General features: G+C 39.6%; 1 pseudogene; it reads right to left on the bottom strand.

The window, feature by feature from the left end:
- Positions 1-25,819, bottom strand: part of LOC122144560 — a 45,898-nt pseudogene that overhangs the window by 4,247 nt on the left and 15,832 nt on the right.

Below are 25,819 nucleotides of genomic sequence, written 5' to 3'. Positions count from 1 at the left end.
AAGTGTGAATAATGCTGTGACACTTGCTGAGGGGAGCTCCAGTGATTTTGGCCAAAAGCCAAGCTCGTTCCTTACTGACCTAGCTGGGCCATATGGCGGCCCGCCCCCACAGCGCGCACCACAGGCCAACCAGGTTTAAAAACCTCACTAATGTGACTCTACAGAATTGTTCATTGGGGGCATTAAAGACAGCTAAAAGTCCAGGAGACCTTGTACTAATTTATGGTCTGTTGAAGAACAGTTTGGTGCGGTTTTTAACATACTCTTCCCTCTTTGAAATCAGTCCTCGAAGTTTTCAATTGACAGCTCAGAGAGGGCACTGCTAATCAGCTTTAGGAACACTTAACAGGACCTATTAAAATTTCCTCTACTCCTGCAAATCAGCTCCTAATTATTCCTATTCCCCCCATTTATTCATCCCCGGCGTAAATAAGAAAGATTGCATTTTAATGGGCGACTCTCATTCATTGTGCCTTTCAAAGCCAGGAAGGGGACAGAGGACATCACGCTTCGATTGCATTCCCCTTCATGACAGGTTGTGAGAATAATTAGCTGTCGCTCGACTCTGGACCGTCCAATATCAGTCCCCCAGCCTGGCAGGGATCCACACGTCACCCTTAATGCACCTCCACGGCAAGCGCGGGCGTCTCATCCATTAATGAGCTATCCGATCACCCTGCATGTCTCCATCCCGCTGCCCTGTCCAATCCCTTCCGCTTCAGCCCCTGCCTTTGTTGCGCCGACGGCTCCCCACCCAACCATAATTTTTCTGGGTCATAGCATAACTGTAACAGGTGAAAGCCCGTGGTATCTATGTCGTGAAGAGACCTGGCGCTCCCCGCCTGTTTTGTTTTATGTTGACAGATGAGCCGAAGTCGCCCATGCCCTGAGAATGGAAATCAGAGCGCGATCAGGGTGGAAGGAATCGTGTCACCGAGATGTGTGGAGGTGACAGCCTGTGGAAACGGGCAATTTCTACAGGCAAGGATGAAGAAATGAGGTGGGTGGGCAGACACAGGCAGGCTGCCAACGCTACCAATATATGAACACGCATCGATAGCGTGACCATTTGTTGTCCAAGAGCTGTCCACTGCTCAGATCTAAACAGCGGCGTGACTCTATGGCTGTCGGGAGGAAAGGGCGACGGACCCGAAATGATCCCAACAGGACAAAATCAACAGTTGAGAGGCTCACGCTCCAGAATATGCAATTGAACCTGACCACCGAGAGGTTTCACTTGACTAATTCATAGCCGCTCATCGTGCGCATTTATTCATCACATGGTTCAGCCAGCTAAGGCGTCTAAGTTTTCAGGCAGTGTGGAGATTGCGTCTTTCAATTGTCGATGACGACCAAGACAGAGCTGTCTCTAAAGCGCATAAAGTATAAAACATTTACCACTAACACACCAAGTTTCATTTTCAGAGGTCAAAACATGCATATCCATAAGGTAAAATCCACTGTCAGCAAGGATGCTTGTATACATCAGGCTAATTTTGGCATGATTACCAAAACAAAAACAACAGGCTGATCTGATCTTGTGTCACTATAAGTGAAATCTGTTTGGTATGGTGAAACACAACGTTCATCACATTGCACACCAAAAACGTCGTGCTGCGCTATGAAAGACAAACCAAAAAGTGAACTTAAAAATCCCTGCAGTTTTCAGCTTGTCGCCCTTACCCTGGGGGTTCACTAACATTACTTTGAGTACAACAATACCAAAAGTAATGAACTGCTGTTAAGGACTGCGTGACGGATTGAGACAACAAACAAACAAAAATGGGCCATGTTGTCCCCTGATTTCCTACCTCTCGGTGCTATCTTAAAGATAATTAGGGTTCGTCCGACAATTCACATTCGTCCAGCATTTACTTGACCATTTAAATAGTTATGTTAAATAAAGGTTAACTGAAATAATATATGTATTAAAATGACAAAAGCATACAAACAAATGACTACAAATTTAAAACCAAAAAAAAACAAACTACTATCTATATTTATTTTTAAAAAAACTAGTCAAATATTTAAACTATAGAAGCCTGTACAATATGTCACCTGCATTCAAAAAAAGTGTATCACTACCACAATAGATAAGAATTACAGGGATAACACCACAGACATTTAGATTTGTTGACCATTCCTTATGAATACTTCCTCAATGTCATGGAATAAAGAACCTTGTATGGCATGAATTGTGGGGCCAATATGGAAAAAAGGAGCAATTCAGTAATTAGAAACCCAATAGTCGCTAGTTTGAACTGATAGACCAATATACAAATGAATCTGTGCGCAGCGTTGGGTTTGAATACAATCTGGCTATCTTTTCTGGCTCACTTTTAAATCACTCTGGTCTCAGACCACCTTGGTTAAAGCTCTCCTCGAGAGGTTTGTTGCCCAAAATCATCGCATTACACACACTACTTTTAGCATTTTCCGTTATATGTTTTCAAAAGTGTTAAAGTCGGCCTATTGCGATTCCCAGATTGTTGTTAAAAAAATCTCATTGGTTATTTTGCCTGGTCCTGCAGATGTCAGGCAGCTCTATTTAACCGTTCTAACGGCAAAATCGTTCACACAAAGGTTTACCTTCAATCATTTTAAAGAAGGCCTGCACCTTAATTAATTCTGGTTTTTCGTGAAGACAACAAACGCAAAACAAATCAGAGAGACACCCAACAATCAAAATGGGTGCTGAAATGTTTAAACCACATTCACCACAGAGATTTGCTCAACAAGCTCAGCACAAAAAGGAGTGAATTTTCCCACTCTAGATTTATTTTGCTCAATTTCTTTTTGCAACCCCTCCTCCTCAACTCTGTCAAATGTATCATTGGGCTGTCAGATAGAAAAATCATTGCACAAAACACAACAACAACACTAAACAACAAAACCACCACACTAAAACGACAACCGTGACAGACCACCCCATAAGATATTTGATACACCTACACGCTCAAACGGAAAAAAAAATTACCCTCAAGCTTCATCGTTTAGCTGTACCGGTAATGACCCCAAAGCCCACTTCTTTGTCTTCCTCCACGCTGGGATCTCATATACAGGCTGAGAGAAGGCTGGGCATTGTCATTAAACATCTGTGACAAAAACCCTCCACGTAGGCTGTGTCTTAAAGAGGCATAAGAGGTGTGCATACTTTCCAGATCACATCACGGCCATATAGTCGCTCCAGAGGAACCCGGCGTTTCATTTCTTGCTCATTCATTTACTCACGCAAACCCCAGTAGGGCACGACCGAACAAAAAACAAGTCCTTGGCCTTCCTTGATGGATGCACTGTACATTATCAATCGACGCTCACCTGTGACATGGTTACCTCCTGTGCGTCATCTGTATTTTTTTGCCCCCCGTTTCTCCAGTTTGAGAGGTGAATAGATTTTTAAAAATGTTTGACAGAAGTTACTTTAAGACTTCCTTATGCTCACCAGTCTGCATTTGATTCTGTAAAAACATTGATATTTGTAAACTATTTTATATATTTATAATCATTGTTCTAATTTACTATATTTAAATGTCCATTTCTCTTGCTGTGTGCAAGTGTAAGTTTCCGCATTATTATTCCGAGAGTGTCACCTGATCCTTGTTAATAAGGCTCGGTCTGCCAAAAAATCATGTTATCAATATTATCCATTTAAAACTTGCAGTTTTTTTCAGGATGTTCGGATGATATCAAGTTGAAAAGACCATAGCCGTGTTTGGAAACAACCATTTTTGTATCCCGTCTCATTTCATGAATACAGCCTTAATGGTCTCCTATACGTACTGTTTTGACAGCTTTTTTCAAGAAACACAGTCCTTCTCCTTCTATAGACCTCCCCCCACCACTCAGAGGGAAAGGTTAATGGAAAGTATTATTTGTGAAAATTGTAGGCAATGATCTATTCTGATCAAATTAGATTAAACATCCTAATGACTGTTTAATATTAAAAACTGCAGTCTTATTTATTATACTCCTCCGATATTACACAGGAATCCCTGGGATGGCATTAGTTCTTCTATAGGGCGTTAGGCGACTTTCATGAAGTCTTAAGGAATGGAGCTCATCCTGGAGGCTGGTGTGCCCCTGCTGTAATTGGTTGGGGCAGCTGTGGGCCTAATGGTTTTATGAGTTTGGGACTTGTTAACCCAAGGTGTCACAGGTTTGAGTCTCGGTGCTGGCAGGAGGTTGTAGGTGGGTGGGGAGTGAATGAACAGTGCTCTCTTCCACACTCAATACCCATGACTGAACCCCCAGTTGCTCCCCGGGCACTGGATATAGCTGCCCACTGCTCCGGGTGTGTGTTCACGGTGTGTGTCACTTCTCAACTGCTGTGTGTGTGTGCGCACGTTGGATGGGTATAAATGCAGAGCACCAATGTCCGAGTATGGGTTCCATTACTTGGCAAATGTCACGACTTTCACTTTTTCACTTTGAGGGGGAAACAGAGTAAACGAGGGGGTTAAGAAGACATTCATCTTGATGGATCACACCCTGTGTTGGGTTGGCCCCTGCTGACGGGTCGAGGCCGACGCTCTGAGCTGTCCTGAGACGGGACCTCGATTTAAGTAGGAGCCTTTTGCTCACGGTCAAGGTGGCCCCGGGTGTGGATAATGCCCTGTATAGAGAATTAATGCGAGAAGAACTGTGAGTCGCCACCACTTGTTGATCCTTCAGAATGATGTAGTTAATCTGGAGAAGAGAAAGAATGCCAAACAGATTAAAAAAGACCTTTGCATCAAGGTAGTTTGGAGAGTTTTAATGCCAATTTCACATGCAGATGATGGCGATACGTCACCAGATAACAGTACATCACTTCTCAGACATTTCAAGACCAGACTAACAGAGAATCAACAAAAAAACTGAAAACAAGTGCCGACTAACACCAACAGAGGCCAACAGGGGTAACACACTGATCCGACAAAACACGAAGATGTGTGTTGTCATTTCTTTGCATCTGTCGGTGCAGTGTGAATCGGCCTTTAGAGAGAACCAGGAGGGAACATTATCAGAAGAGTCTCACCATTCCATGGAGACCAGAGTCCAGGTCATTGTGCTGATACCTGAGCAACTGAAGTGCCAATCCTCTGCACCCTCTGGGGACCAAGTCGCTTCATACGTGGATGACATGAAGAAAGGGGACATTGGTCATTCACATCTGACAAAAAGAGAAAGCATTCTGTTAAAAATGAAACCACTACAGAAATTGTCAGATGGATTCTACTGAAATGTTCTTTTGGGACAAAAAAATGGTCTTTCCATGGCATTAATGCAAAAACACCCTTTTGGAACCTTATTTTTAAAAGAGTGTAATGCAGTAAGGTGCCTCCAAAGTGGGGCCCCAAAAAGTATTTGAAGTTTAATTGCATTAAAAGATTGCTTGACAATTGTCACTTTTCTGAAATATTCAACTATTCTGACTGCCATACACACACCATTAGTACCAGTAAAGTACTAGATATACTATTATAGAAATAACCAATTTACTTGAAAATTTGCTTTTGGCAGTCTTTCTTTAAAATATACCCAACTTAGTTTGATATTTTATATCTAATTCAATGCAATTTTTAGTGTGACTTAAAAGTCTCTTTCAGGGTCATTTGTTGGTCTTTTCATTATTTTTTATTTTAAGGCTTTCGTTCATTGTGATCACGTTTGGTTTGAGGTTGAACTCTGCATAAGTTACACGGCAAGAATAAGGTGCAGGGTTTTAGATGTTTGGAAAAAAAAAAAAAAAAAATTCACTTAATGGCAGTTTACTGTCTGGATTCTCTGCTCTTCACAGATTACACAGCCCCTCTAAACTAGTTTTTTCCGTGGGCTTTTTGTCTCCTTTTCCCTCTATTTTCATCTCCATTTTCCTCTTAATTAATGCTGATGTGGTCTCAAGTGATGTGTGCGGTGCAAAAGCTCTTCAATGTTCCTATTACAACACACACACACACCGATGTGCTGCTATACGCCCCACCCCCACACCTATCGCCTGTCCCATGCACTCATCACGCTCTGGTTTTTCCCACTACACTCAATGACCAGCAGAGAACACTTTTGTGTACAATATGCCAACACAGGCTAATGAGCTTATGAAGAAAGGGAAAAAAAAACATTAGCGTCAGCGTGCTCAAACACAATCAGTGGATCATTATCAGACACTGCTGTGCTTTCTGCAGAACGGGCTCTGATGCATGACGGCTGTAGTGCGAACTACCGCATGTGTTTTACCTTCCTGGGGCACACAGGCAGCTTGGAACCGTTTTTGTCGAAGCAATATGTTGTAGCGCACTATGAAGGGTGGCCAACATGGCCTAGTTAGCAGTGGTGTCAGAGGGATTCATTTTTGTTCTCTTTCTTTCTCTGTGGATCTTATACAAAGTAGAACGTAGACATGGTGTTACCATGATTTCTAGACATGGTATCCATATATTGATATGGTACAAAAGATTTATATTCCCAAAAATGCTGTTCGAAAGTTTGAACTTCTATTCGATTCTATCTATTGTTTAAATAAGGCAAAAAATAAATGTTATATATAGTAAAATTACCCCCAAAGGTGTGGTCCTCATATTTACGCTTTACATATAATTCTGATTGTACTTTATAGAAGATTCAGGTATCTCTCACCTGTGATAGTTGACATAGACAGTGGTGAAGGAAGCTAGTGGTACATCCCGCCACGATTCTGTACACGGACTCGGAAGCGTAAAGAAGCGTGTCGTCTCACTAGTCTAGATTCTCTGCCACCACGGATAGAGGGCAGGAACCGTCCCCTCCGGTTAGGCTTGCTGTTAGAAGTCGCATATGGCATGTTTGGGTCCCGAACCTGACCTTGACTTACCCTTCCCTCCAGAGGAGGACCCTTCCTCCAGGCCTTCCCTGCCATCCTCCATTGTTGTACAAATCACACCTCACACTCGCCCTCTCAAGACGGAACCATACGCCCTGGGTCACCAAGAGGGGATGTCGCCACCTGATGTCTGTTGGGAGGGGGGGAAATGAAGCTTTATGTGTGTGATATAAAATTGAAATATGGCCTACATGTTGAAAGTTTGACCTTGAAAAGTGCGATGTGTCAGTAGTGATGTGAAGGTTTCCTGTTACGTCTAAAACCTGTGGATGCCCATATGAGTTTTTGGGTGTAATTGGGTAACAACCGCTTGGGATGTGCTATATATTTTTATATGAATTTTTCATTGTGAAAACGTTTATGAGAGTAAGATGTAGAAAAAACAACAAAAAACCTTCTCCCAAACCTCAAACAGGATAGTGAGCGTGGTATGTGAGAAGGCATTTGGAATCACAGCAGAACCGTCGGTCCACGAGTCTGCTGACTGCACGCGTGTGAATACATTACACAGGTTTTCATCTATAATCCATCCAACGGCTTAGCGAAAATGAGCTTGTCCAGTTGATGAAGGACCTTGCTGCAGGAGTATTGCCAGACTTCGGCGCTGACGACGGCTGCATTATACTAAAAGAAGGGGTGGAGGAGAAGAATAAGGGATAACAATCAGAGTATAGTACGATAGAATTATACGCAAGCAGGGATTGCGCTGGCGTAAAATAAAGGAATGAGAGAATGTAGGCCAGATCCTAATAGACTATTTAACAGTGATTAAAACCGAGCGATGAACATAAATATTTATGTTTTACTATAAAAAAACATATAAAACTTTACCTACTACTTGGCTGTTTACCTGAATAAATGGAATTTTTTTATTGTTCTCATACCTTGGCTAGAAGTGCAATGCCACAGCCTAAAAGCCAAATTCATTGTTTATTCTGTGTTCAGCCAAAAACATGTGCATAGTACTTGGATACAAGACATACAACCGATTTTGGCTTGGAAAATCCAATATTACAGCTGGAAATTGTCTGTGATGAGAACTCAAATATCTTTTAGCTGACTAAAACACATTTAACCCAAAACACCATCAACCAAATGACACTATAAAGCAAACAAAACATTCCAGAGACAATACAGCCAACAGCACAGCAAAGCCAACAGTCAAAAGTCAAAGAGAAAGTCCTAAACCATCTATGGTCATCCAGAGTAATGAATGCTTGGCATACAGATGACAGAGAAAAAGGGGTTAAAAGGTAGAGCAAAATACAGGTGTGTGGAGAGAGAGAGATGGAGAAATGACGAGTTGTAGAGAGAGAACATGGGTCCAGTCAGCCATTAAATCAACCCTAGCCATGGTTTTGAGAGCATCCGCCCGCTGCAAAACACAGAAAACAAGCATCTTAAAAGCTCTGTGGCTTTTGCTTCCTGCTTTTAAGGGTTGGTTTTGCCATCCGGTATGCGTTCCCCAACAGAAATGACCTATTCAGTGAACTTATTTGCCACAGTCACTTTGACAGATCTACTCTAACTTCCCTGACCTATGCTATTTTGACTGTCTCAATACTGATGCAGATCTCAAACCTAACAATTTTATTGTAGTAAAGTAAAGAAGTAAATTTCATGAAGATTTTCCAGCATTCTATGACATAATGCAATTGTAATACTGTATATATTTAAATGAATACATTAATTTGAATGAATTTAGATAGAATATTTCCTACCCAAGGTATCATTAATGTAAGTAGTATATAATTTATTATTTAAATGTAATATGTACATTTTAATGTGAGGGTTTATGAAATAATTTCACAAAATAAAAAAATAAATACAAAGAGAAGTACTATAAAGAATTAATTTTTTGATGAAAAAAGTATTTTCTTATGCTTTCAAAATTAATAGATAAAATAGTATAAAATGGCATTCATACAAAGAACTTGTGAGGCCTAAAACAGTCACTTACACACTCTCAACACACCTCAAAACGGCATATTTTGAGATAAAAAAAATCCCTCAGAAGTTACGTAGGCTTGTGCTCCTGTCCATTGGGACATCTTGCCGTCACTTCAAAACCTTAATTTCAACTAATTCATCATGTAGTTTACATTTTTATCCAAAGTGACTTACAGTGCAGTTTCTACAGGGAAAATCCATCTGGAGTAACCCAAGGTTAAGTGTTTTGATCACGAGTACACTGGTGATATTTCACAGATCAACCGTTGTGGGATTTAAACCTACAGCCTTTCATTTACCAGCCCACCACTCCATTCTTTTGGTTAACCACCCGTGGGGTTAAACTATTCATACTACCGAAAGTTCCCCTATTCAGCTAAACAGAAATTTGGTCAACTTTCAAATCCCAACCTGTCTAATCTTCCCTCCAAGAGTTTATTAGTGGACGTCTCTCAGGCTTGATGAGAACGGCGTTCTCATTATCCATGCACACGAACAAGGCTCTTTAAATTACATCCTCAAGGTTGCAATTACTGCTTTTGAAAATGTGTTAATTAGCATTCCTTGAGATAATACCACAATGAGCTGACTGATATTTAAATTTTTAATTAGTTAGACAGAGAGACAGATAGATAGATGAAGAAGAAAGGCGAGGGGGGAGGAAGTGAGAGCGAGAAATGAATAGGAGCACTCGATGCACAACAAGGCTACTCAGTGTTGCTAATGAATGCATTATACTGTTTAACAAGCCTAATTTGTATTTAGAGTTCTGAGGATGAATTAGCATGAAGGCTCCCAATGCACAGAACAGATTTGAACTGCCAGTTGCTACAGTTATTTCACATTAGGGAGTTCATACTGTATTTGCAGGGTTGAAGTGAAAGAGAGATAGACTGTAATTGTTGTAAAGCGCTTTGTTTTTCAAGTCATATTACAGGGAACATCAGTGTTAGAGTTCGGCCGTCGGTCGGTGTGGGCGTCGAAGGTAGGGAAATAGAGACACGTGAAAGGAAGGATAAAGAAAATTAGCTTGTTTGTCAAATTGTCAAGGTGCGTTCCATTAACAAAGCCAGTGATTGCATCTGAATACTTGTGCGACCTGTGTTTTGAAACCCCTCGACTGCAATTATAATCATTCCATCCAACTAAAAGAAGTGTGGAGGGGCTGACAAAGTAGTGGTTGAAAAGTACTGAAACTCAACAGAGTGCAGGAAGGGAGGTGATAAAAAGCTCTGAGGAACAACACTTATCGTGTTTTCTGACTGAAGAGACACCGAAGGTGACCTCCAGGTACATCTCCATTAGCAGAGCTATGAGAGTGGGCAGGGAAGCACAGATCTGCTCTGACACACTGCCCCCAGGACCATCACCTTCATATACACACTGTGGTGAACTTAATGCTAACACACACACACACACACACACACACACACACACACACACACACACACACACAGATGTGCAGAAACTTAAAAGCTGAAACTACAGATAACTTAGAGAGGTTATACAGTACAGCTTAGACAGTCTAATACAGCTACTGTGCTACATTTTCACACTAGTCATAGCTGATTAGGCTAGTTAGTGCTGGTTTGGTAATGGTCTAGCTTGCTGATCAATAATAAAATTTACATTTATTTATTTAGCAGACACTTTTATCCAAGCGACTTACAAGTAATTTATCTTAGGGAGACAATAAAACAAGAAGTGCTAGAAATACTATGTTTAAAACATCATCTATACAAGCTTCAACAGGGAGGGATTTATGAAGGCAGAGAAGTTTTTTTTTCTTCAAAAAAATCATTCACCAAGAATTTAAGTCATTCAGCATCGTAATGGTTGAGCAAGGAAATCTTTCCAGTTATATTAGTTAAAGAAACAAATCCTAGTGTATACTCGTGACTTTTTTTTTTTATGAGGGTAGTCCCCCCTAACACCAACGGGTAAATACTCATAGCAGAGCCGTGGTTCTTAACCTGGTTCCCTTTGACCCCCGCTCTGCACATTTTGTATGTCTCTTATCGTTTCGAGGTTTGTTTCCATATCGTGACTGTAAGTGCCTTGTCGAAGTTGACATCACATGATATACCACCATGATTCAATTTCAAAAAAAAAAATATGTTCCTTTCCATCTTAACTTAATTCTGGTAGTAAATTGTTAAGATTTATGTGCATCTTGGCAGTTCCTCCATCCAGCATCTTTTAATGCAAGATTCCAAAATGCGCATAAAAAAGAGTTGAACAAGCTACCGTGTAGTGGACCATGTCAATCAGACCACAGTTCATTCATGGAGCTCTCTTCTAATGAGCTGTGGACTTTTTATCTTGGTTAACAACAGAGACATGCAAAATACGAAGATCAGGGGGTTGTGCGACCAGAATTAATAACCACTGTAGACAAAAGAAAACTAACACAATTATAAACTATTGCCCCTGAACTGGCCTAACAGGTACACACAAGACCATAAATGGAGTGATTTCAGAACAAAACACTTCCTGAGAGCGGTTGGTCTCCTTCCCTTTAAATAAACAAAGAAAATCAGTTTACGAAATCAGCAACACATGCACAAAAGGGCGGAAAGAGACAAAGAGTAGCTGGTGATAGTCCAGTGTCAGAGACAGCTGTTCATAAAAACTGGTCCTAAAAAAAAAAAATTGATTAAATGGTAATGACCGCCCAGCAAAAATACACAGCCCTGAAGGTGCCATGAAATTAGCAATTAATTAGACAATCAGCTCATTACCCAGCAATGGCAATCAGAAATCATAATCTGATGCAGAGATGCCTTGCGGTGCTTCTCTGTTCAGTGCTCGTCATAAAATACGCTTCAGTGCGTTCACATTGGGATATTGGTGCCCTGAAAGTGCCAGTTTTTACTTACTGCTAATACCCTGCTAAGATCAGAATTCATGCTGGTGTTGGGGAGCAGATTGATATGAAATACACACAGACATTGTAATACATTGAAAATGACAACAATATAGAGATATTTTGTCGATACTTAGAATTGAAAACATTTAGTTCAGAGCCAAGCCTAGGTATACATATGAAAGCAGTGTAAGGTTAGAATGAGAATATGCTATTCGCATACGTGAGGAGGTTGAAGTAATATAGATAATTGGAGTGAGTGAGTTCTAATAGAAGGTGATTATAGAGATAAAAAAAAAACTACATCTGTATTACAATAACTCAACGTGCGGCGTGTTGGATCAGGTATCACGATTAGGACGATATTAATTTTCTTTGACAGGGATGCCTAACAGAAGCCCCCAGAGGAGGGGCGGGCTGTCAGGAGATGAAAGGCAGTTAACTTGAGCTTCACGCTTCTATTACCAGTCCCATCCAATTCAGAAACTACTTGCAACATTGCATTTTATAGCCTCTTTTCCTGTTCTTCATATTTCCCATTGAATAACGTACAAACGTAGATCGTTGGTGTGCCATATATTAAAAAATCTCTGTTCCAAACACCTTATCTTGCTGTATCATCTGGTTGGTTGAAGTTTCTGGTATTATCATGCTATCCCGAAATGAAATACATTAGTTCGCTGTTATGATAGATGCAACCAGACTGGTATGGTAAATGCTGTACCTTTTGGAAGAGCCCTTCATGTGAATGTGATGTTAATAAAAGCTGTCAAAGGTAGGCAGCTAAGTAAGGTTTTTACAACAGAACATCCTATCGATGAGTGTTTTTGTAATGTACTTCCCATTCAGTGTAAACAGGTTTGTAAAACAATGACCTATCGCAGCATTCCGCACACGTACAACCCTGCCGAAGATGCAAACCACCCTTTCACAAGCCAGCGGGGAAAGAAGGTATTTAAGATCAAACATCCCACCTAAGCCGATTTTACATCCTGTGTCAACACGAAGAAGAGCACCCTCCCCACCACGTTTTTGTTCCACCGCGTACTGGCTAGAACAGATGCGGAGGATTCATACAGCTTTTAGAATAGCTGCAGCAGCCAGATGAATCCGCTGATGTTCAGGGAAACACAGTGGACTCGCATCAGACACTCCTCCCTGGCACTCGTTCACTGATAACTCGGCTGTCTGGGAGGGAAAACCGGACTCGGAGGACTGGCCTTTTCCGCCCCTTTTGAATGAAATTAGAATAGAATGTTTCAGACAAGCAGTCTGCTTGAGTTTTGCGGGACAGATGAGGGTTGTGATGTGTAATTCTGATCTGCTCCTGTGGGTTACCAGCTCCCAAGACTAATGTAAAATGGGACAGCTAATGAAACAGCCGAATAGCAAACAAGATGAAGGGCTGGATAAGATGTGACAAGCCTGAGCGGTAAGAAAGTCCACATCACTCTACCTTTGCCTTAGCAACAGCACAAAAGCAGAGGCATTGTTATTGAAAACCACTTCTCTGTTGCACACCACCCATTGAACTGCATTAAGATCAGAACGCGATCCTGATGCAAATGCTGTTACAAAAAGCAGGTATCTTAATATGGCAGATTTGCTTGTAAAATGTATCATTGTGGTCAAAGGCGCATGCATTTATTTTTTTAGTAGTCAGAGATCAACAGAGAAAAGCTTAGAAAAAATAAAACTAATATGGCAGATGAAGTAAGAAGTATTTTGATTACAATATATACTTTAAATGTATTGAATACTGAGAAATACTGATAAATATTTAAATAATAATAATAATAAAAAAACATTTGTGTGTACTATGTGTGCTTCACCTGTTTTGAAATCAATAGTGAGTCAAGTATCTTGTGCACGGATTGCACTATTTGTATGACACACAGATGAGTTGCTATGTTGAACATTTCACATACTACATGTCAAAAAGAGCAAAGAAAAGAACACACACATACACACACACACACACACACACACACACACACACACACACATAGAGGGTAAAATAAGTATTGAGTCACCATTTTTTCAAATATATTTCTAAAGATGCTGTTGACTTGAAATTTTCACCAGATGTCGGTAACAACCCAAGTAATCCATACATACAAAGAAAAACAATACAAATAATTCAGAACAGTAAGTTCTGTGTAATAACATGGAATGAGACTGGTAAAAAGTACTGAAACACCTGAAGAAAGGGAGTTGCAAAGGCAAGTGAAAAGCCAAGTCACCATATAATCTATCAGTAATTAGAAGCATCTTAAATAAATTTCAGTATTTCAATACTTTTTCCCTCTGTTATTCCATTTTATCACATAGAACTTAGTTTCTGAACTTGTTTGTTTTATTTTATTAGTATGTATGGATTACTTGGGTTGTTATCGACATCCGGTGAAAAGCATGCGTGTGTGTATATTCATGTGTGTATATTCAAAATATACAATGAAGATCATGAAAGATCATGTGACATTGAAAAAGTAAATATGCTGACAATTCAGCTTTGCCATCACAGGAATGAGCTGCTTTTTAAAATATATTCAAATATAAAAATAGTCATTTATTATATTTTTTCAAATAAAATTTATAGTATTGCTATTTTAACTGCATTTTGATCAAATAAATGCAGTCTTGGTAAGCATAAGAAAAAAAACCTTACCAACCTGAAAAATCTTGCCAAACCCAAACTTCTGAATGGTAGTGTATATAATTATATACTATTTTACCAGTTAGGAACAGCTGCACAATCTGACTGACTGAAAAGCTATGCTTTTAATGTTCCATGGTTTTTAATTATGAAATGTGGTTGTGCCTCATGTTTGGCATATTTCACACTCTTACAGAAAGCAGAGAGGAAACTCTGGAATATGAACATCTCACCACTATTTTGGTGTCGCGCGGTGTGTTCTCAGGGATCGTGACCCAATATTCCGCCTGCTCCCACTGCGGGGGCTGGTTGTGCACATTGGTGATGATGACAGTGAGGTCGACCGAGCTGCTCCGACTCCCTCCGTCTGTAGCGATGATCTGCTGGCTGATCCGTGATGTCTGTCAGGACGAGAGACAGGTGATATAATCCAGCCTAGGGGCTTATCAGCATACACTGAAATAATACAGGTTGTCACTGATACCGGTGAAGACAGGCAAGGTTTTTTGTCAACGGGGTTCAGAGATGAGAGAAATCCCTGATACTTCCACCTGAAGAATTGGTCTCCATTATCCATTTCATGTATCACATCCAGAATATCATGTACAGCAGCTAAGACCCTAGATGTGTGTATGTGTCTGTGTTTTCTTTTTTTTTTTTTTTTTACTTTAAAGACTCCTTCAAATGACTCATAATTGAAAAGCACTATTAAGATTGAGTCAGCAGTAAACTTCACTTAACTGGCTTCAAAATGTTGCCTTTTTCAGGTCAGAATGAGGGAAAGGAAGAGGCAGACAGGAAGAGACATACGGAGAATGAGAGAAGGTAGGAATAACAGCAGGGGGGCAGTTTAAGTTGTCAATTTGAAGACAGGTGAGTTTAGTGTGAGTGACATCGTCTGCCTTTCTAAAACTGATCCACTTGGACATAAGTGATGCAAGGCGGTCAGACTGGCTAATGAAAAACCAGACGTACAGTATATACATCTTAATGACCTGCTCTGAGGAAATTGCATACACACCCATTTCTGTTAAGAGCGATGAAAGCATGTTAAAAGCAGTGTAGTATTGGACATGAAATGTGAATTAATAAAGTCCAGACTCTGATGCTTTAACTGAACACTGCCATCACTTATGACTCTATAAACAAGATGCAGGAGATTTCACTGGAGCATGGCCTGTCTTTCTGTCCATGGCTCTGTATGCACATACAGCGTTTTAATGTCAAATCAACCCCCGACCTCTCAAAGCTTATATATCCAGCATAGAAATGAGACAGACAGACAGCCATTCGTGGGCAGAAAAATGAAGACCATGGCATTTCTGCCAAGACCAACCAACACACATACACATGAATGGATGTTTCATAAACTATGGGAAATTTTGGCCTTAATTACTTAAAGTAAACTCTCTTAGAACACACTTCACACTCTCACTAGTTTAATTTGTGTATTAGTTTTTATTAGAGCAAATATTGTTGGTCATGTTGAAAATGATGCCATAACACTCTCATTTAAAAAAAAAAAAAAAAAAAAAAAAAAAACAGAATAAATACTAAAATGATTTTTTTTTCACTGATGTTTACATTATAATATCATATGTTTATGTTTATAGTCTAGGATTGAAAGTCTGGGTCTCAGTCAAAGGTTACAAAAATATAAAAGAAATAAGTTTAATTATAACTAAAAGATGAAAGTTTGTTAGTTTAATAAAAAAAAGCTAAAAATAATGATGTTTAATAAAATAAAATAAAAATGATTAGGCAAGATCACTCTCCCACATGAATAAAGGAAATATTTGTATGCATATTTTTATGCCTATTATAACAGAACGCTGTCCCTCCAGACTTAAGGTTTGTATGGATATATATATATATATATATACAATCTCTTTGGGACCCTACCATGTTTAATATGCAAAAAAAGAACAAGATTCAAAAAAAGAATAAGATCTGGTCTCTCTGGAGGATGAAAATGTGTGTTCTATAAAACACACACATCCAAGACAAAGTACCTGTACTACAATAAGCAGTACTGAGTTTTCTCAACAGGAATGTGTGCATGTGATCTTTAAACATAAGTTTGTTCATATAAGTTTGCGTATGTGTTTCCTTTAGGGATAAAAACAAAGGTTAACTAAATCTGACAAACCTCAATTTGGAGACAGCCTCAAAGAAAAGAAAAAAAAAAATATATATATATAAATAGAGCTTTCTAACTAAAACAAGTAAAGCAATACTATTATAAATCCTTAATATTAATATAATATATATAAATATATTATAATATTTTAAAATAAATATAAAGCAAAATGCAACAACTGTATTTATTACTAATTATTAATTCTATTTGTTGAATCACATATATATTTATTTCATTTTACATAGGCATATTTCTGCCCAGGTGAGTCTGCCCAATAGAATTTACTTTTGCTTGGTAATAAAGTCTATTCCATTTTGAATGGTACGTAAATGTGTGTGTATGTGTACCTGTGAGATGGGGTGGTTGACGTAGATCCATCCTGTGCTGGGGTTGATGTGAAAGTAGGCTGGGTTCTGCTGGGACAGAGAGTAGGTAATGGCTGCATTGGTGCCCTGGTCATCATCATGAGCCGCCGCCCTCAGGAAGCTCGTCCCAACCGGCGTGTCCTCACGCAGGAAGTCTGTCATGTACAGGGTTAATGAAGGCATCAACAAAAACAAATAACAACCGTCTAAAAACAAGAAATGTTTGCTGCTATTAAAATCCATGTGCAAAAAGAATGCCCGTCCCAGTCAGTACCGCTTTTAATGTGATGAAAAGGAATTCTGACATCAAACTTACTGAACTTATATTTGCAATTATAAATAATATGACTTCTAGGCTAAGCAAGCTTTCCAAGACTGCATCCGACTGCATCAAAAAATGATTAGTGACGTGTTTATACTGTGTTCAGTGCATTAAAGCTCACCTTGCTCAGACTGTTATGCATTTTTAATATTAAGGTTTAATGTGCATTGACTACACTCAGGAATACTGGACTTGAGAATTTGTTAAGCTTGCAAAATCCATTACTGCCATTAAGTGCAATGTTAAAGGTCCATCTATAAATGTTTAAAAGAGTTCACAGCTACAGCGTGAGTTGGTACTATGTTCCTGCTCTCCTATCAATCCTTTATATATCCTCACGGCAGACGAACAGATCTTTAGTATCGTCAACAGATCCTATCACTACAGAGGACCATTTGGAAGATTTCATACAATAATATCACTATGTAATCATCTACAAACTTGTAAAAAAAAAAAAAAAAAAAAAAAATTACGTTTAGACTTTCAGACAATATTCTGTATACTTTATCTAACATTGGCAAATCTATTTGAATAGGTCTTCATAGGTTATAAACATTGGGGGTGTCTTACATTTGGTAGCAGCTATTCTCCAATACGTGGGTCACTTGTCGTTCTTGGCCAATGGATGAGACGTATCTGACATAGCCGATGAGGGCTCCGTTCTTGTCCGTTGCTGTGACCGATAGTGATACTCTCGTTGCCTCTCTCGGTCAAAAAACTTACTGCCGCTGATAACACCTGTCAACACATCCAATGCCACATGCATTTGTTATTTTGCCATTTTTTACATTTCAACATTTAATGCACTAAATGGAATGCATTAGGATTTTGTTTTTTTTGCACACACAGGACAGAGGTCCCCCCTCCACCGGGTCGCGACCCACTACTTAGGGGCCGTGTAAGAATTGCTACTGGGTTGCAAGAATGTTCTAGGAAGAATGTGTATAGATTATGACACTCATGTTATTTATTGCGTGTTTAAAATGGATTGGTGTCTATATTATTTAGTATTTTCGTTTTATGTTGATTGAATATGGAGTAGCAATTTGAGGCGAGTTATCATTTGAAAAAGTAAAGTGAAAGATTGGCTCTACATCTGTCATATATTAGGTCTTAAACGATAGCATTTGATCTGTGAAACCGATACGGACGAAAACCCTATACTGGTCGGTATGCACGTGTATTCGCAGCATTAATTGGCCATGTTTACAACGTTCAAAGTGCAATTTAAAACCTAACACAAGAATTAAGAACTCAAATGAGAGCATCAATTCGACTCACAACGCTGTTCTCAAGGGCCCACATCAAAGCGCAGTGTTTCGGACAGCGCGAAAATACGGAGTATTGTATACTTCATAAAATGAGCTTATGTCAAAACGTGTCCAGGCATTGTACAGTGTGCGCTTTTTTTTTTTTTCTTGCTTAAATCCGAAAAAATTATCGCTGAATCTCGTACAACAAAAATGATATTAATAAGGGTTTTATTTCAGATTTGCTTTCCTATTTTAAATTAAAATATAAAGGAAAAAAAAACTACATTAAATAATAGTTAAAATTTAAATAATGAATAGTTCTTGTTATCATACAGTATCAATGGTGAAACAAAGGCAATAAAGCAATGCATATCTGGTTTATGTTGGCGCTGTCAGGGGGTGTCGAGTGAACTGAGGCCCACTGACTAAAATGCATGACAAGATCATGTTCAATGCATGTAATATCATGACTGGTAAAGGAGAAGGAAATACGCGTGTGTCATACAGGGTTGAGATAGTGAACCCAGGTGAGGCCCCTTCCCTCCTGCAATTATCCCGTACTTGACCCTCTTAACACCCCGTTGACCCCTGTGTCGGTCATCGTGGCCTGCACGCCGCCAGGCCACAAAAGTGCCCCTGAAGTTGCTTGATTCTCCAGGACCAGTTGCCTCTCACACACTGTAATTGGTGTCACTTATAAAGAAACAAAACCAATAGTTTTTCAGACATGATAATAATTAAGGAACTGCTCAGAGAATATGTACTTAGGCGAGTGCCTGTAGATCGAAAGGCCAATATCAAATCTCAATCAAAAAACTAGAAGCAAAGTAAACTCAGATTGAATGCTAGTGATCATGGATGGTTTTCTCCATAATAACTCAAGATTAAAGAGCAAGAAAAGTGGTGAACAGGACACCAAGACATTTGAAACACAGAGAGAATAAAGTTTGTATTTAGGATAAAGCTGTTGTATAAATTCCGCTCACTTCTTGAAAGTCCATAATAAGGAGCACAACTACAAAGCAACGTCATAATGAAGGGCCTGTCCTTCTTCTCATCCGTTCCTCTCACTCTTATGTCTTTCTCATATGCATATGCCTCCTCAATTACAGACGCGAGAAAAGCATACTGGCAGGGCGTCCTGGTGAGCGCTGCCCACAAGGGTAGGCAACATGTCAACTTAAGGCGATTAAATCAAGTGACTAGATCGAACACTGACCGAAAAGGCTAAAAGCTGGGAATTCAGCTACAATTCCTCCCTCCCAGTCAAGCCCGTCTGGAAAAAGAATTCTCACTGCGCTTTGCAGCTTCACACACCTACTTCATTGTACATTTCGCGACAAAAGAAAACACATATTCTCACCCATCGTGAGAGGGCTTAGGGAGGATTTCCCCAGTTTAGAGCAAGGAAAAAGAACTCGAACCATAAATAGTCTAAGTATCGCCATTAATCATCGTCGGTGCTATTAAGAAGGCGCCGGCAACCGCCAAACGACCTACATACAAACGCATGTGATGGGGTTGTAATCTCGGACTGACCATATGGGATCCGAAAATAAGCATAGTGCGACCAAGCATGAAGTGCAGTGTTTCTTTTCTGGGTGAACCTCACAACCTCACACCTTTGGGGTCATACTGGCACTTCAAAGAGAAAAAAGATATAACACATCACCATTAATTTTTTTTGTGACAAATTCATATGAATGTTTCTATTTTACACGGAAGGGCCTTTTCTTCACACCCCCCCCTCAGATTAAAGAAATAAAAATGTAACTGCGTGACTTTTTTTCTAAAAAAATTGAGACTTGCATAATATTTTGAGAAATTCCGAGACATAAGTCTCAGACACATTAGCAATATATACACCTCCACTTCGGGGATCAAATTCTGAAAAAAGAGTCAGAAATTTTGTGAAAACGACTAACCCTGACTTCTTGTCTATCTCTTTGCTGCTTTTCTTACTTTTTTCTTTTCATTTCTCTTGCAATTCTTTGCTTAGACTTCGATTTTCACTCTTGGCATTCTGTTTTTTTGTTTCCCACACCATAAAATATAAAAAATAAAGGCATTGGCGCATTTCTGCTTCATCATAATTTTACGACTTTTTTTGTTATGATTTTGAGGGTTTATATCTTTCAATTCTGACTTTTCTTTTCTTTCTCAGAATTGCCAGATATAAACTGTTTCAAACATCATTCACAAATCTATCTGGCATTCTGAAAAGAAAACTCCAGAATTGCGGTAAGATATAAACTCAAAAATTCATAAGAATAAAAAGTCAGAATTATAAGAAATCGCAATTGCCTTTATTTATTTTTTTAATCCTGTGGTTAATTACCATGTGGTTTCACATGGTAATATTTGGTTGTACTGTTTTAAACTCATGATGACTTTAATAAAACACTAGATTTGCATTTCCCTATGGAAATACCAGTGCTTACAATGCAGTTTTATGCAGTTACTGAAATTTAAGACTAAAATTCAAAGTGATCACAATTCAGTTTGCAAACAGATGTAAGAAACTATCCAATTCACAAAGTAAATATAACGATGTCTCTGTTTCTAATTACATTTTAGATCTTGAACTTCATATATACTCGCATTTTATATACTGCAACATTCCATTATACATTATAAGTCAATTTCATTTTTGGCTTTTAAGTGCTAATTTGCAATGCAAACATTTTCTTCATTTTCTTTATGCATAATATATTTTCTAATATATTTTATTTTGGGGTGATGCAAATGTGTTTTGTGCAATCATTTATTAGCTGCACAGACCATAAAGCCATCAAAATTCAAGAGGCATTTACAAACCAAACACAGACTACAGAAACAGAAGACTGCTGAGGTGTTCAAACATTTTTTATGGTAATATTAATAAATTATCATTAATAAATGTATTTGATACTGCATTAAGTCACTGCTTGATGTAAAATCAAGAGTCTTGAAACCAGTTGAGAACCAGTGATACAGTACAGAAGGAAAAGACTCTGGTCAGCAGGGCAGGCATAGAGACAGAGAGTGAGAGGAAGGAACAGGGCCAGATGTTGCCCCTGGGGCTCACTTAGTGCTTCTATTTCATATGCATCCCCTGTGCTGGTGAGTAATTCCCCCTTGAAATATTCATGGGCAGCAGCAGAGGAGGTGGCAGCGGCAGCAGAAGTAGGGCCTGTGGGGCTCACGGAGAGTGTACAGGGACATGATTCTGCCTCCTACACACTCACACAGCCCTCCTGCACCACCGGCCTGCGCAGAAAAGCTCTCCCACCGGAGACCTCCAAGAGCCTTTAGATCTCCTTCTGCCAGCTGTCTGCTCTTCCCTCTGCTTTCACCTGTCTCTTTCTCGCTTTGTTTCATTTTGCACACATTCTTTAATATTTGCTCTCTTTTACTTGCTCATTTTGGGGCAAATTCATGAAATAGCATTTTAGCCAGATGTACAATATCGTCAAACACATTTTCAACATCTTAAAGAAGTCTGGTTCACAGTCTGCTGCCATTTAGAAACAAACCTGAAAACTGAGAATTGTGTCATAGAAAATGCATTCAGCAATGATTTATAGTTTTTTTTAGTGAATTGGGTTATAAAATAAGACTGTGTGCATGTCATCATGTCATCAGTAGACACAATTCATTGTATATTGCTTTATCTTACAGTATGTTTCTCGCTCTCTTATTTCTGTATATTAGCTCCCACCCATCATACTTTACTTTTTCTCCCCTCAGACTTCAGCTCTGTCTATAAACACTGCCATTAGTGAGGTGTTCACAGTGTCACTGGTATTAAAAGCCTGAGGCACTTCATGCTAGGCAGATTTAATGAGAGAATATATTTGAATTCTGTACTCGTATCTAGACCTCTTCTCCTGTACACACTTTTGGTTATGTTTCCTCTCTGTCCGCTGATTTATTCTTTCAGCTTATAAATCACTCACTAGAAATGGACAATTTTTACATATGGTTTCAAATCTTTTAACCTCACCTCATCAAATACTGGCTTGTTGTTGTTGATGTCATTGATGCCAACGATGACCTGGGCGGAGCTGCTGAGGGGGAGAGGCCCACCGGCTGCATTGTCATCAGTTGCTGTGACATTGAGGACATACTGAGGCCCGCGCAGTTTAGGAGGAGGACTAAGCCGCAGTTTGATGATGCCTGTAAATAATTAAATACAAATTGAGTGCCCAAAACATTACATTCAGTTCAAACTTTGGAACATTCTGTGTTAAAGTGTATTATTTCCATAATAAGTATGGTGCAAAACGGATTACTTATTTTCACAAGAAGGACAAACCAAAAAAAAGTCGCTGTCGGCCTTTTATGAATAACAACACTTTTTTCCCAAGGTAAACTTATATATTGAAAAGAATGAAAACCTGCTTTTGTGCATCATGACTTAAACAACCGTGAAAAAATGGGTCTAATGATTGAACAGTCACAAAACAATGGCCGAGTAGAAGGAGGTTGTTGCGCAAAAAAAGTGTGCGCGGCATCTTTGAAGAAGTGACAACTCCACTCCAGCTTTTCTGAGTGACTGAAAGCCATGGGCCATTTCTCTGTTCTGGACTCTGTAATAGGTTGGGTGGTGGAAACAGCCATGCCGGAGAGGCTGATATAAGACGGAGTGAGAGCGAGAGAGCTTTAGCATACTGCTGTTTTCCAGCTTCATGGCATAAAATGTGTGCTGGGTAAACAAACGAAAAGCAAACACTGCAGACAAAATGTAACCTTGGAGACTAGAAGAGCCCATAGGCAGGCAGGCATGAAAACAGGACAACCATTGCATTCACACACAAGTGCACACACACAAAAAAAAAAAACAAGAGCTGTAGACCAAAAACAACACCCAAGGGGGTTTGTTTTTCTACAAATACCACAACCGTGGACGTTTGAATGAGGATTTTTAAAAGACGTTTCGTGTGCTGAGAGCAGGGAACAGGAAGAGGAAGGAGGAGGAGGCAGGAAAAACGTTTTTGATTGCTTGGGCATGTTCTTGTTAAAGGACAGCATCCCTGAGGCCTTCATGTACAGATGCCACGGACGCTGTTACCCAGAGGCAGCGGGAGCTTTGAGTTTGCGCATCCCACTTGACTCCACCATTCTGGTTGTCACAGCTCAAAATTGCTGGTCGTCGTTACCCCCGGTGTGATGGCATACGTTTACGCCATCCCCCGTCTGGGTCTTTGGCGTGCACAATGGCCACTAGAGGTCTCCGGGCCGGCGGTTCTTCTGAAAGAAAGGTTTTATATCGAGCAAGAACGAAGGGGACAGCGATGATAGATGAGAACTCAGCAGACCCTCACAGGACACACCATCCTGCTTCCCACCTTACACGGCCTTCTGAAGTGTATTCCCAGGGCGCACAACAAACAACCATGATTTTTGCTGGTTCCCCTGCACGGTGCCCTGCACTGAGACAGAAACCAGACGCAAATCCTAACATAACACACACACCACATACTGCAGCTCTACTGATGATACACTAGCACCAGCTCCCCTTATGTTGTTCTCCCAAAACTCCTACCAAGGGAGATGATGTTCTCAAATAAGAGCTCTATGTGTTGTGTGTGTGTGGTGTGTGTGGACGGCTCGCCTTGCTTCACTTGTTGATTGTTTGTCTTTCATGCTGAATCGGACCAAATGTTCTGCCTCTTACTTCTGGCTCACATTCACCTAAATGCCAGAGCCGTATAGTCTGAAGCTCCGCTTTCGCCGGGCCCTCTGCTTTTGGAGCTGCTCTGAATGAACATCCCCTGTGTGACCCCCCCGAGGTGTAAAACTCTATATTCTTAAAGCAACTCCAAAGAGAAATACTAGAAAAAAGAGGGGGGGGGAAATAAAATTGAAAAAACTAAACCTAAAATAGAACAGAAATAAAGGCAAGGAATAATAAGTCAAATTCCTTTTGGTCAACTCAAAATACTACAATAGTGAAAAAAATAAATAATCGACACAAGGGAAAGAAATTTGGGACCTACATTTCTTTTATGCTAAGTCTACTTACCCTCTACATTTACAGATTAATCTTACAGAACTAAAAAATACCCGCAATTGTACCTTTAGTATTACTAACTGACTCTATATCTTAACAGTCTGCTAAATGTCTGTAACAACTAATTTTGTACTTAATGCACTTTACCCTGTGCGGAAAATAGTGCTGAAGTTCAACTAAAAACTACTTAAGTATATTTGGTTGTGCTAAAGTGGACCCATTGCAAGTATACCTCAGGATGCACTTTAAATATCTTGATTGTAAAGACCACTATTCTCGCACATTATGCACACTTAGGACTCCAAATAAAGTTTTTAATTTTAAATTTTTTCATCGAGCAAGATGCCAATTAGTCATGAAATAAGTGTATTGTAAAAACACATTTGTTTTTCCCGGATACTTATGTCCAGTTATTTACTTTTATATTGTATACATACATTATGTATTTAAGTAGGATTCGTGGGATATAAGGGGGTAATGTACAGTCATTGTAAAAAAACCCAAATTTTGAAGTAAAAGGAGATCTTGAAAGGGTTTTATGTTTGCAAATTACCTTACACATGTATTCCATGCATTGCACAACTATTTATATATAGAACAATAATCATTGGAATTTAATTTGTTTTGTTGTTTCCCTGTTTTATATTTTATTTCTACATACAATGTAAATTATAAATACCTAAACTGATTTATTATGTGAAAAGAGAAGAGACTGCGGAGTAGTGATATGAGAGATCAATGTTCACAATTTAGTTGGGGTAGTTTTCCAAAGTGCAAATATTAATTTAATTTTTAATTATGAAAAGCGTACTAAATAACATAAATGTTTCATTCATTATGTCGAGAAGAAAAAAAAGGGAGTGATTTGAGAGATCAATGATTAATGCTATAGCTGTGTAGTGATTAGCTTGCAATGATTTGATTGCAGAATGTGGTGACCAATCCAGAATCAGTATTCCAGAAAGCTTTGCCATCAAAAGAAAAATGAAAGCAGGACAGCTAGAGCAGAATCATACTCATGTTTGTGAAAAGACAGGGGCTTCATCGGTTACGTTGGCCCAAGCGGATCGGATGGCGGCTGTGCCCCTCACTGTGCGAGGGGGCCGTTCCCTTGCCACCGCCACCCCCGTGCACTCGTACATGGTGGTTGGGTCTCTCAGTAGTCCAGCCTCTGAATGGGGCTCACCACCCCCCTGAGATGAGATGTCAAAGTCCACAACTCGGGATGAAGTAGGACAGTTCTGCATTAAAGGCCTGTATCACCAGTCTCGTGCAGCATCGCCTAGAAAAAGAGAGAGAGAGAGAGAGCGAAAAGAGTCGTGTTAAACATCAGGTCACAATGACTAAAGGCAACAGTAGCAATATAACACAGCAGTAAAATTGTGGTGAAGGCAACCTTCATTGGCGGAGTATCTGCTTTGGGTCAGGGGCACC

Source organism: Cyprinus carpio, unplaced genomic scaffold (genome assembly GCF_018340385.1).
Source record: "Cyprinus carpio isolate SPL01 unplaced genomic scaffold, ASM1834038v1 S000006725, whole genome shotgun sequence".
Taxonomy (NCBI): Eukaryota; Metazoa; Chordata; class Actinopteri; order Cypriniformes; family Cyprinidae; genus Cyprinus; species Cyprinus carpio.
Note: the sequence above shows the minus strand (reverse complement) of the source record. Positions and strands in the feature narration are given on the sequence as shown.